We start from the raw sequence: 12,989 nt of genomic DNA on the forward strand, positions 1-12,989 counted from the left end.
ACATGCCAATCAGAAAACTAGACCAGGAAGATTATTGCCTTTCTCCTGCAAACAACCCAAGGCCCACATGCTGTCCCATAATTCCGGAAAAGGGGGGGCGAGACTGCTTCAGCACCTCCTCCAGTTGGACTAGCTGCCATCCCACCTCAACCCCAAAGGCCATTCTGCTACCAGATGCCCTGTGGGAAGGACCCTGTGGACATTATTTTTAAAAAGTTATTCATATACCACTTTTCAGACAAACCTCATACAGCAGTTTACCTAGAAGTATTAAAATAACAAGTGTCAGTTAACACTATAAAATAAAAAAGAGCCACAAAAAGTTTATTTTATTTATTTATTTATTACATTTATACCCCACCTTTCTTTCCATGATAGAAACCCAAGGTGGCTTCCATATGGTTCCCAGGTGGTCTCCCATCCAGGCACTGACCACACCTGACCCTGCTTAGCTTCAGCAGGGAGCTGGGATCCTTGAGTAGCCCTGCAGTGGCAGTTGAGGGAGGGAGATGCCACCCCAGCTGGAACAGCAGGAGCAAGATGGCTGTTCTGCCTTCTCTCTCTCTCTTCCCCTCGAGGCAAGACGGTCCACAGATTGGATAGGATCATGTTGTTCATTATAGATTTTTATTTTATTTATTTATAAAATTGGTTACCCGCTTTTTATTATAAAGTAATCCCAAAGTGGGGCACAATTGCTGAATAGCACAATAAAATGATCCTTAAAAGATACACCAGTGCAACAGGCAGTGCAGAGACGTAGTCAAAGAGCTCTTTGCAAAGTGCAGTGCTGCAGATTTAACCAAATCTCTGGCTGAAGAAGCAGCAGGTCTTCCATTGGCACTAGAAGCTTAGGTGACTCAGTCCCCAACTATATCTGTGGTGGGAAGAGGATTCAATGTTTTAGAAGGATGTGCATCCTGAAAAACAGGACATACATAATTGCAATAAATAAACAAAGAACAGGACACAGGAAACTTCAGACAAATGCGACCAACTTTAATGCCACCTACAGCCTCAACCACCCACACAACTGGCTTGGTAGAATCCTGTAAATCCCTTCTCAAAACTCATCTCTTCTGTGAACCAGCTCTCATCCTCACACCCAAAACGAAGCTTAAGTATGTGTCACTACATTTGCACATCTTCATTTCTTGTTCCCCTGAAGTTAGATTGTGAGCACTGTGATGCGTCCTTCCTTGGCTCTCCCTGTCAGGTTCTTACCTGCTCGTGGTTACTGCCTGTCTCTAGGCACCACCAGGGACTCCACCAGTCCGGACCGCACTCTCTTATGATTTACCTATCCGCTCTAGCACAGATCTCAACAGATCCCCCTGCTAGGCAACCACCAGTAACGTCCCAATACTAGTATTCCCAGAGACTCTGAATACTGGTATTGTTATTCTCTTCACCGCTGCCACCATTTGTTACAGTTCCCCTTCAGCCTTGGTCATTACCTTACCCTCCCTTCTGGTCTGTGAAACCCCAGCCAAGGATCAGGCCTTTGGTAAACCAAATTAAGTATTTATTAAAGATAACAAAGCTAACAAGATTAACAAGATTTCTTCTTAAGGCACATAAGCATATGGTTTTACTCAATACTAATCCGAACTCCACCTCCCTCCTTCTTCACACTCTCCTGGCAAACAACTCTCTAAACCCCACCAAGCAACCCACTCAGTTCTCTTCTCCCCCCAGATTCCACTCTCACTCTTCCTTTTATACATTCAGCCATTTTAAAAACTCAGCCAATCATCTCGCATTCTACTGCCCATTCACTCCCCCTCCTCTTTCACTCCACTTACCATGTATCTTCTAAAACAACAACACTTACCATATATACATTAATATAGGAACATCACATTTCCCCCCCCTTAAACAACAGCAGAGTATTATTCCTGTTCCAGGATTTATACGTCGCGTTAACAAATAAAAGTCTCTATGGGGAAAATGTCTTTCTTTGTTCCTCTGTCTGGTCACGTCACTGCAGTCCCAGCCACTTGCCTGGAAAGTCCATCGGCCAGTACATTGTCCTTGCCTTTTATGAACTGGAAGTCCACTTGATAGTCCTGTAGGGCCCAGGACCACCTCTGCAGCATAGTGTTATGGTTTTTCATAGTCTGCAACCATAACAAGGCCCGATGATCCGTAGTCACTGTGAATCTTCGTCCCCACATGTATGGGCGCAACTTGTTCAGTCCCCACACGACCGCTAGGCACTCCTTCTGGACCGACGAATAGTTTTTCTCCCTCGGCGTCAGCTTGCGACTCAGGTACGCCACTGGATGTCTGGTGCCTTCTCTCTCCTGTAGCAAGACGACTCCCAGCGCCAGGTCCGACGCATCTGTAGCCACGATGAATGGTTTCTCATAGTCTGGTGCTATTAATATGGGTCCTTGGCACAAGGCTTGCTTCAGTAGATCAAAAGCCTTCTGACATTCATCCGTCCATACCACACGCTCAGAACACTTCTTCTTTGTTAATTCATGCAAGGGGGTTGCTATTTCCCCAAAATTTTGCACAAACTTCCTATAAAATCCAGCCACACCCAGAAATGCCCTTACTTGTTTTTTGGTTAAGGGGATCGGCCACGCTTGTATTGCCTCCACCTTGCTCCATAAGGGGGTGATTTTCCCACTCCCCACCTTATGTCCTAAATAGATTACTTCCTTTAGTCCAAACTGGCATTTCTTAGCTTTTCTTGTGAGGCCTGCTTTTCTTAAGGCCTCCAATACTGTTGTCAGGTGTTGGACATGCTCAGGCACCGACTTGCTAAAAATGGCTATGTCATCGATATAGGCCACTGCAAAATCTGACATGCCTCGCAACACAGTATTGATTAGCCTCTGAAATGAACTTGGTGAGTTCCTTAGTCCCATGGGTAAGGTCACAAACTCATATAACCCATCTGGTTTACTGAAGGCAGTTTTGGCTCTGGATTGCTCGTCTAGTTCCATTTGCCAAAATCCTTTACAGAGATCTAGTGTAGAGATAATGGTTGCTGCCCCCAATAACTCTAACATTGCATCTACCCTAGGCATAGGATACGCATCTGGGACAGTAATTTTATTGATTAGCTGATAATCAATGCAAAACCTGGTCGTTCCATCTTTTTTCGGAACCAGGACAATACTTGAGGCCCAGGGACTGATGGATTCCCTGATCACTCCTAATTCCAGCATATCTTCCACCTCCTTTTTGATCTCATTCAAAACTTTCCCATTCACACGGTACGGAACAGATCTGATTGGGGCATGATCTCCAGTATCAATGGAATGTATAACTATACTGGTTCGGCCAGGTTTGTTGCTAAAGAGATTCCTATAGGTTTTCAAAACTCTCAGAATCTCCTCTTTTACTTCCTCCTTCACCTCCTCTGACCATTCCACTTGATCTACCCCTCCTTTGTCTTTGCTTTCCTGTACCAAATCTGGAAGTTCAGGCCCACTTCCCTCAGGGAATAAGGTAACTTGCAACACCTGTGCATCCCTGATATGGTAAGGCTTCAACATATTTACATGAACCACTTTGCTTTTGTTTAATTGGTCTGTGGTAATTACATACGTCACTGTGTCAAGCCTTTCTCTGATGGTATATGGTCCTTCCCAGTTAGCCTGTAATTTGTCATGTTTCCTGGGTATGAATGCCATAACCATATCTCCCACATCATACACACGTTCTCTGGCTGTTCTGTCATACCAGTAACTTTGCTTCTCCTGTGCATGACTCAAATTCTCTTTCACTACTTCCATCATTGATGTTAATTTATTGCGGAATTCCAATACAAAATCTACTACAGAAGTTTTGTACTCTCCCAGAGTTTCTTCCCATGAATTTTTTAATAGTTCCAAAGGTCCCCTCACTTTTCTAGTGAACATGAGTTCAAAGGGTGAGAAGCCTGTTGACTCTTGAGGGACTTCTCTATACGCAAATAAGAAGCATCCCAAACGTTCATCCCAGTCTTGTGGGTGATCTTGAACATAGCTTCTGATCATGCCCTTCAAAACGCCATTGAATCTCTCTGTTAACCCATTAGTGGCGGGATGGTAAGTAGTGGTCTTTAGATGTTTTAGACCACAACATTTCCACATACATTGCATCACTTCTCCCATGAATACACTGCCTTGATCTGTCAGCACTTCATGAGGGAAACCCAGCCTCATAAAGATTTTTAATAAAGCCTCTGCCACTACAGGGGCTTCTACAGATCTCAGTGCTTCTGCGTCTGGGTACCTGGTGGCAAAATCCACCACCACCACTAGATATTTCTTGCCATGCCTTGTGGGTTTGGAAAAACGGCCCACCAAATCTATTCCCACTCTATAAAAGGGTTGTCCAATTATAGGAAGGGGCTTTAAGGGTGCCTTGGTCTTTACTCCACTCTTTCCCACCTTTTGGCATATTCCACAAGATAGACAATGTTGTTTTACATCCTTGGAGATATTTGGCCAATAATAATGTGCAGCCAATCTCCTCTTGGTCTTTTTTATTCCCAGATGTCCTGCACATGGGACATCGTGGGCTACCTCTAGCAATCTGGTTCTGTATTTGCTAGGTACTATCAATTGCTTCACTGGTTCACATTCATCCTTTCTCTCAGCAGGCAACCACAGTCTATATAAAATCCCATTCTCACACACAACTTGATTCCTCAGTTTGTCAGTGAAAGGAATCTGTTGGGTCAGGGCTTGTTCCTTTATCTGCTTCAAACTTATATCTTTATGCAGCTCTTCCCTGAATTGATCTGCTTCTTCCCCAGAGACCACTTGATACAGTTTGTCTTCTTCAGCAGGCCTGCTAGTGGTTGCTATGGTGACCTGAGGCTGGTTAACAGATTCCACCCTGTTTGTTTCAGCCCCCCTTAATATGGCTTCTTTTTCTCTGCCAATTTGCTGTCTGCTCACTACATAGATCTTTCCTTGGGCGCCCATTACATCCCTTCCCAGTATTACTGGTTCTTGTTGCTGGGCATTAATGCCTACTTTATATCGGCCCTCTCAGCCTCTCCAAGTCATATCCACCAGGGCCACAGGCAAACTTTCTGGTTGACCCCTCACTCCTTGGATAGTCACAGTTTCCTGAGGTAATATTACCTCAGATTTTATTAAATCTGGCCTCAGTAACGTCTGAGCGGCACCAGTGTCAAGCAATGCCCAATAATTTGCCCCTTGTACACTCACTTCCTCTCTCAGACTTGAATCAAGGTCTGTTACTTCTGTCCAGTTTATCTGGCAGAACTGAACCTTTTTCGCTGTTTCTAAAGCCTTGGGCTTTGTTTTCACTGCCCTTGTCTGAGCAGGATTATTAATGGGGTTGGCAACCTCACATTGAAAACGTAGGTGCCCCGGTCTACCACATTTGTAGCATAATTTCTCCTCACTTTTAGGGTACACAGATCCACTCTGGGGTGTCCTGTGCCCTTCAGATTTTACTGGAGGACTCACTCGCTGTGGTACCACATCCCTTCTGCCAGCACTATATGGTCTGGGTTTAAACTCTCTTGATGTTTTCCCCACCCAGCCAGTTCTATTAGAGGCGAAGTGATCCGCCATCTCTGCGGCCTCCTGCACAGCCTCCCATCTTAACTTCTCTCTCAAGTACTCTATATAAGCGGGATTGCTTAAATATCCTTCTGGGGTCTTTTCCCTGACAGGTTGTTTTTGCTGTGCAGTTGCAAATCCTATAAGTGCTACTCTCAATTCATCTACCCCTTTACCCTTGTGAGGTAAATTGAATGTTATGCACTTCTCCACCAGCTCCTCTCTTTTCATTTTTATGTATTCAGCCATGGTGTTTGAGTTCACTCACTCTTTGCCACACACTCTTTGCCAGTCACTCTCACAAGTAATCTTGTTTTGTTATTTCTGTTTGCCACACCACTGTTAGGGATTCTCTAGTATTCATATCTGGATTCTCTGTTGTTCGTATCCCACTGCTACTGACACCACATGTGATGCGTCCTTTCCTGGCTCTCCCTGTCAGGTTCCTACCTGCTCGTGGTTACTGCCTGTCTCTAGGCACCACCAGGGACTCCACCAGTCCGGACCGCACTCTCTTATGATTTACCTATCCGCTCTAGCACAGATCTCAACAGATCCCCCTGCTAGGCAACCACCAGTAACGTCCCAATACTAGTATTCCCAGAGACTCTGAATACTGGTATTGTTATTCTCTTCACCGCTGCCACCATTTGTTACAGTTCCCCTTCAGCCTTGGTCATTACCTTACCCTCCCTTCTGGTCTGTGAAACCCCAGCCAAGGATCAGGCCTTTGGTAAACCAAATTAAGTATTTATTAAAGATAACAAAGCTAACAAGATTAACAAGATTTCTTCTTAAGGCACATAAGCATATGGTTTTACTCAATACTAATCCGAACTCCACCTCCCTCCTTCTTCACACTCTCCTGGCAAACAACTCTCTAAACCCCACCAAGCAATCCACTTTCTCTTCTCCCCCCCCCGATTCCACTCTCACTCTTCCTTTTATACATTCAGCCATTTTAAAAACTCAGCCAATCATCTCGCATTCTACTGCCCATTCACTCCCCCTCCTCTTTCACTCCACTTACCATGTATCTTCTAAAACAACAACACTTACCATATATACATTAATATAGGAACATCACAAGCACCTCAAGACAGGGTCAGTTATGTGTATGTTTCTCTGCAAAGTGTCTTACACACTGATAACACTTGCCACTGTATAAAGTAATCCTGAATTTGGTGAAGCCCAGTGATTCTTCTGCCCCTTGTGGGGGTGGGATTTGGGGAGCCCTCAGGCAGTGGGGGCCCTTAACCTGGAGGAGGCGGGACATGTCAGCTGTAACTTTTCTTAGGCTACCACACCGGATCTTCTTGGATCTTCTGTGCAAAGTGCAAGAAGTCGCACTGCTAGGGCTGTGAGCCCTCTGCTGGTCAGGAGCCTTGACAAGTGCCCGGCTTTGCCTACCCTCTGGAGCCAGCCTTGGAAATGGTTATGAGCATGAATCCCTTTCACCCAAAATATCCACCGTCCGTAACCTCTTTGGGTCCATCCACACAGGGATTAGTTGAGGCAATGGCTGCCATCCGGCTTGCAGTGGTTTAAAAAAGCTCTGCCTCTAAGGGCTGACCTGCAATGAATGACACCATCTGTTGTGTGATGGCTGCAGCTGTCACATCATCAATATGGCCACAGCAACACAAGACTAAGAACACTGAGTATCATTTTCTAATTCAGAGCTTTATGGAATCACAGACTGAATTTTGGCCCTTAAATTGATGTGTATACATGCTGGGAAAGAACAGGAACCAGGGAGGCTGCCTCAAACAGAGTCAGACCCTTGCCCCACCCAGCCAATTATTGTCCGCACTGACTGGCAGCAGCTCTGCAGGGCTTCAGGCGGGGTCTCTCCCAGCCCTACCTGAAGATGCTGCTGGGGATTGCAGCTGGGACCTTCTGCATGCAGAGCACAGAGCAATGGCCCCTTCCCATCAAACGGCATTGACAGCATGTGCATGCTGACACAAAGGCACACCAGTGCCATGTGGGTGAAATAAGACCCAGGTACACAGAACTGTAACATTGCATCTGATACGATTCTGTCTCTGGGTTTTGTGGAGGGATTTGAAGGCTACTACCTAACAAAAACAGGAATAAGCTCCACTACACACTGTCACCAACTTGCTTTCTGCAGTTTCTGAGTAGAAAGTCATTATTCACAAAAGGAGCCATGCACAACAGAACAGCTTTCTTTAGAAATTTCTGGTCCCTCAGAAACTCAGGGTGGAAGCGGGGAACGTAACTCACTAAAGGTGACCCCAGAATTCAAGAGCTCTCTTCCATCGCTGCCTGCTGGAGGATACTCTTCCCTCGGAACATGTTTGTTTCCACCCTGGCTGCTTTGTAATTTCATTATTTATCTCCCATTTAGCCTTTGACAGATCAAAGCCTCAGCCGAGGCAAAGCAAGTGGTGGCGCGCATGCAAACAAGCCTGATACATAATTAATTACCGTAGAACAGTTTCATTAGGAGATGGTGTTACAAGGCTGTTTGTCTTAAAAATTTAAGCTGTGTAAAGAGAACAAGGAAAAGTATGTCTTTGCCATTCAGTCTGCGGTTGCATGATAGCTCTGGGGCAGGCAGAGAAAGTAAGGGGGGGGGGAAGAGAGAGACACAGTTAGGTGCTCAAGCAAACTCCTGCCCCCTCTTTGCTCCAGATTTCAACTTAGGGGGAAAACATAAACACTTGAGCAAAACCTTCCAACTCCCCTTGCTTAAGATATATTAGTTATATAGAAACACACACACAGAGGAAGTCTGGATGCTGTTCAATAAAGGAGTATTAGAAACAATAGTTTTCATAGCAAGTTACGGTTTTATCAGCAAGATCGAAGGTGGCTGCATTGGTGTGCCACAAGAAACTCAAAGGGACACCCCAAATGTACTCCAGGGACATTTTTAATAGAAACATCCACAACAGTACAATGTTCAAATGTGCTTCAAGGCTGGCTAGCTCTGCTTCAAGCCAAGTATGGTGAGGCTGCCATCAGGATAAATGATTCCTTTCTTCAGACATTCATTCACAACTGCAGGAAACATCGTAAGTCCACACAGTACAGCAAAATAGCTACCCACATTTGGATATGAGTTTGCTTTTGCTAGCAATTTGCAGACTCATTTGGAAACTTTCTGTGGCAACAAGACTAATGCCCCAAAGCTGGCTCCAGAGGGTGGCAAGGCCGGGCACTTGCCCAGGCGCCAAGACCAGCAGAGGGCCCCCTGCCCTAACAGCAGTCCCTCTTGCACTGTGTACAGAGAGTGGTATTCCATATTAGTCCTACTCAGAGTAGACCCACTGGGTGAACAGGGTGGTTTATAACAGATGCAGTTGGGGTTTGTTGATTCATAGGGTCGCCATAAGTCGTAATCGACTTGAAGGCACATAACAACAAACCTTAACTTCATTAATTTCAATGGGTCTTCTCTGTGTAGAACTAACATTGAATACAACCAAGAAGATCAGATGCAGCAGCCAAAGAGAAACTGCAGTTTGTATCTCTTCCAGGTTAGTGGGCTCATTGAGTGTGCTGCCATGCCAAAGGGCCTCCAAATTACTGGAACCAGCACTGTGGTACCCCACAATTTGGGTGAACTGGAGTATTTGACTTGTAATTCAATTCAATCCCACTGAATTTTATTTATTTGTCACAATCATTTATATCCCACCCTTCAGGATAAAAATCCTTGAAATCAAACAGACTGAAGTTGTATGGATCATGAAAGCATTGCAGCTTAGCTGAGCGGTCTTTTTTACCCAGAAGTCTCTGGGGGCTGGTCCCATCTGCTGGGCCACACATTTTGCAGAAGACACACAGCACGTTTCTTGTACATTGCAACCTTGTGAGGGTCACCCTGTGGATACCTTTGAGAAGGTCCCTCTCTGTTTCACCTCTTCCTCCCAAACTACAGTGAAGGCTGAAGTCCATGGAACGGCATTTGGTTGCATTTGTCACTTGTTCGCCTCATCTCTCCTCACTGCTCCTATTCTCTCTAAGAATATAAGAAGCACCTGCTGGCCCATCTAGTCCAGCATCCTGTTCTCACAGTGGGCAACCACATGCCCACAGGAAGCCCACAAGCAGGACTTGAGCACAAGAGCACTCTCCCCAGTCCCTGTGGCTAGTAGACATGGATAGCCTTAACCTCCTCCATGAATTTGTCTAATCCTATTTTAAAGCCATGCTCAGTGGTGGCCATCACTGCCTCCTCTGGGAGCAAGTTCCATCCTTTAACTATGCTGTGTGTGAAAAAGGACTTTCTTTTATCTGTCCTAAATCTTCCAGCATTCACCTTCATTGGATGTCCATGAGTTCTTGTGTTATGAGAACAAATTATCTCTATCCACTTTCTCCATGCCATGCATAATTTTACAAACTCCTATCATGTCATCTCTTACTCGCCTATTCTCTAAACGAAAAGCCTCAAAACACTGCAACCTTTCCTCATAGGGGAGTTGCACCATCCCCATGATCATTCTGGTTGCCCTTTTCTGAACCTTTTCCAACTCTACATTTTCCTTTTTTCATGTTAGGCAACCAGAACTGTGCACAGTATTCCAAATGTGGCTGCACAGTATTCCAAATGTGGCTGCACCATAGATTTGTTTAATGGCATAATGATATCAGCAGTTTTATTTTCAATACCTTTCCTAATGATCCCTAGCATGGAATTTGCCTTTTTCACAGCTGTTGCACACATGTTGTCAACATCTTCATCGAACTATCCACTACAACCTCAAAGTCTAGTTCCTGGTCAGTGACAACCAGCTCAGACACCATGAGTGTATATGTGAAATTGTTGTTGTTGTTATTTTGCTCCAGCATGCATCACTTTACACTTGCTCACATTAAATTGCATTTGCTCAGTCACTCAGTTTGGACAGGTCCTTTTGGAGCGCTTCACAATCTTTTTTTGTTTTAGCGACCCTGAACAATTTAGTGTCATCAGCAAACTTGGCCACCTCACTGCTCACCTCTAACTCTAGATCATTTATGAACAAATTAAAAAGCACAGGTCCCAATGCTGATCTTTGGGGGACTCCACTTTCTACATCCCTCCATTGGGAGAATTGTCCATTCATTCCTGCTCTCTGCTTCCTGTTGCTTAACCAGTTCCTGATCCACACGAGGACCCCTCTCATTACATGACTGCTGAGCTTACACAGGAGTCTTTGGTGAGGTACCTTGTCAAAAGCTTTTTGAAAGTCCAAGTACACTATGTCAGCCAGATTATCTCTGTCTATATCCTTGTTGACACACTCCAACAGGTTGGTGAAATAAGACTTGCTCTTGCAGAAGCTATCCTGGTTCTGCTTCAGCAAGGCTCACTCTTCTATAGGCTTGGTTATTTTATCTTTAACAATACTTTCTACCAGTTTTCCCAGGACAGACATTACGCTAACTGGCCTGTAATCTGTGGGATCCCCCCCCCCAATCTCTTTTTAAAGTTTGGTGCTACATTGACCACTTTCCAATCCTCGAGCATGGTTGCGAATCTTAGGGACAAGTTTCATATTTTTGTTAGAAGATCAGCAATTTCACATTTGAGTTCTTTGAGAACTCATGGGTGGATGCCACCCTGCCCCGGCAATTTCAGTCTTTATTTTGTCTATTAAGGCTAGGTCTTCATCTCTTGTCCCCACTATCTGCTCTCAGCTTTGTTGTTGTTATGTGCCTCCAAGTTGACTACGACTTATGGCGACCCTATGAATCCGTGACCTCCAAAAGCATCTGTCATGAACTACCCTCTCAGCTTTAGATTGCTATTTTCTTGGGACAATGAGCTGCCTCGCTGGCTTCTTGTGGACCATACCATGCATTCTGCTGGCACAGAATGTTTTTTTTAAGCAGCCAAAGAGAAGCTCCTAGGGCCCGGCAGCCCTGGTCCCCTTTCTGTTCCTTTCTCATCTCATCTGTAACTGCACAGATCTTGCCCATCTTTGCTTATTATCTGTTTTTAATTCTATTAAGAGATGGCCAGGAGAAAAGAACATCCATTTTAGATTAACATGGTTATTAGCACTTAATTATGTGAGGTGTCTGTAATTGAAAAGGGAACAGAAGGCACTCTATCAATATCCCTGGCCTCTCTAAGCTCACCTTGGGGCAAGATCTGTACATTTTCCCTTTCTTTCCTTTTCTTCTTTTTAAATATTATTCACAGGAATATGAAACTATAAATATTAAAATCTCACAAAAAATCACAGAGAGTGAGAGTGAGGATGTGCTTTTCCTCTGGATATTCCAGTGCGTGGGATGCTCTTGCATTTAAAAATATTCATTAAGGAGGTTTTGCTAAGTAGTACCACCAGAGCTCACAGAAAGCAGGAGGGGTGTTAATTACTGGGGGGAGGGACTGAAAGTAAATATTTTTGTAGGTTTTCTCTGTGAATGTCCTCACTTAGATAGTAATGAGGAGATGGAGACATACAGCAGCTTGCTGCCTGCTCCACGGGGCCAGTTTAAAAGGGCTAATTTAGGCTTCACTCCATGTTAGTGTGTGAAGTGGATGCGATGCCGAGAAGGACTCAGGAGCTTCTGTGGGCCAGAAGGGACAAGATTTGCCTGCAGCAAAAGAACTCCCATGGGGATAAACTTTGTAAGCGCTGCATATAGGTGATGCGGTGGCTACCTGAGCGTCTTACAGAGGTAGAACGTGGCCCTTGTTCCTGGGGTGGGAATGGCTGCCATGTGGCTTTTTCACCTGCTGGAATCCAAACACTTTTGCCCCTTCATTTCTACCAAGAAATGGGACAAGCAGCTGCAAGTGACCGTAGCAGGTTCCCACAGCCATGCCAAGACAACCCTTAGTGAGAGGAAGCCTCGTTTCCTGTCCCCCAGGATCTCCAGCCCACCATGGCACCCCCAAACCTTGCAGCAGCCCCTTCCCTTTGCACAATGCACAACTGGTGCACTGCAGCTGCAGACCATGCATGAGGCATGTGAAAGCACCAAGGCAGGTGGGCTCACTCACCTGGATTGGCATTTGCTGCCATCTGCTGACTGCCAAGCAGGTTGCAGTGGCACTAAATTGAGGTTCGCACAGGGCTGTGGTTGAGCTGCCTGGTTTTCAAGACACCCGGTAGTTCAATTTGGACAGTAGCTCTTTACACAGGCTCAGGACCAAACCAGACATGAATCTAACTATATTCATGCAACTAATGTGAGGTTTTTGTTATGTAAGTAGCAGCCTGAGCAGCCTTAAGACAGGGGGGGGATTTAACTCTTTCTCTCGCCACCACATTCCTGCCACAAATCCCTTCTCTGAATAGGAGTCCTGTAGCTGGACCGGCCAATGTCCCATCTCATCCAGCATCCTGTTCTCACGGTGGCCAGCCAGATGCCTCAATGGGAAACCCACAAGCAGGATATGAGCACAACAGAACTCTCCCCACTGGGGATGCCCAGTAACTGGCATGGAGGGCACCCAGCCTCCACCAGTGGGGG

General features: G+C 45.3%; 1 protein-coding gene across 1 annotated transcript in view; it reads right to left on the reverse strand.

Annotated features, from left to right (window-relative positions):
• Positions 1-624: 624 nt before the first annotated feature.
• Positions 625-12,989, reverse strand: part of BUD13 (BUD13 homolog) — a 30,085-nt gene continuing 17,720 nt past the window's right edge. The window contains exon 12 of the transcript XR_009758687.1: positions 625-877. The gene's annotated coding sequence lies outside the window, so the exon portion shown is untranslated. The remainder of the gene's footprint in view (positions 878-12,989) is intronic.

The sequence above is a fragment of the Rhineura floridana genome, chromosome 12, assembly GCF_030035675.1.
Source record: "Rhineura floridana isolate rRhiFlo1 chromosome 12, rRhiFlo1.hap2, whole genome shotgun sequence".
NCBI classification, from domain to species: domain Eukaryota; kingdom Metazoa; phylum Chordata; class Lepidosauria; order Squamata; family Rhineuridae; genus Rhineura; species Rhineura floridana.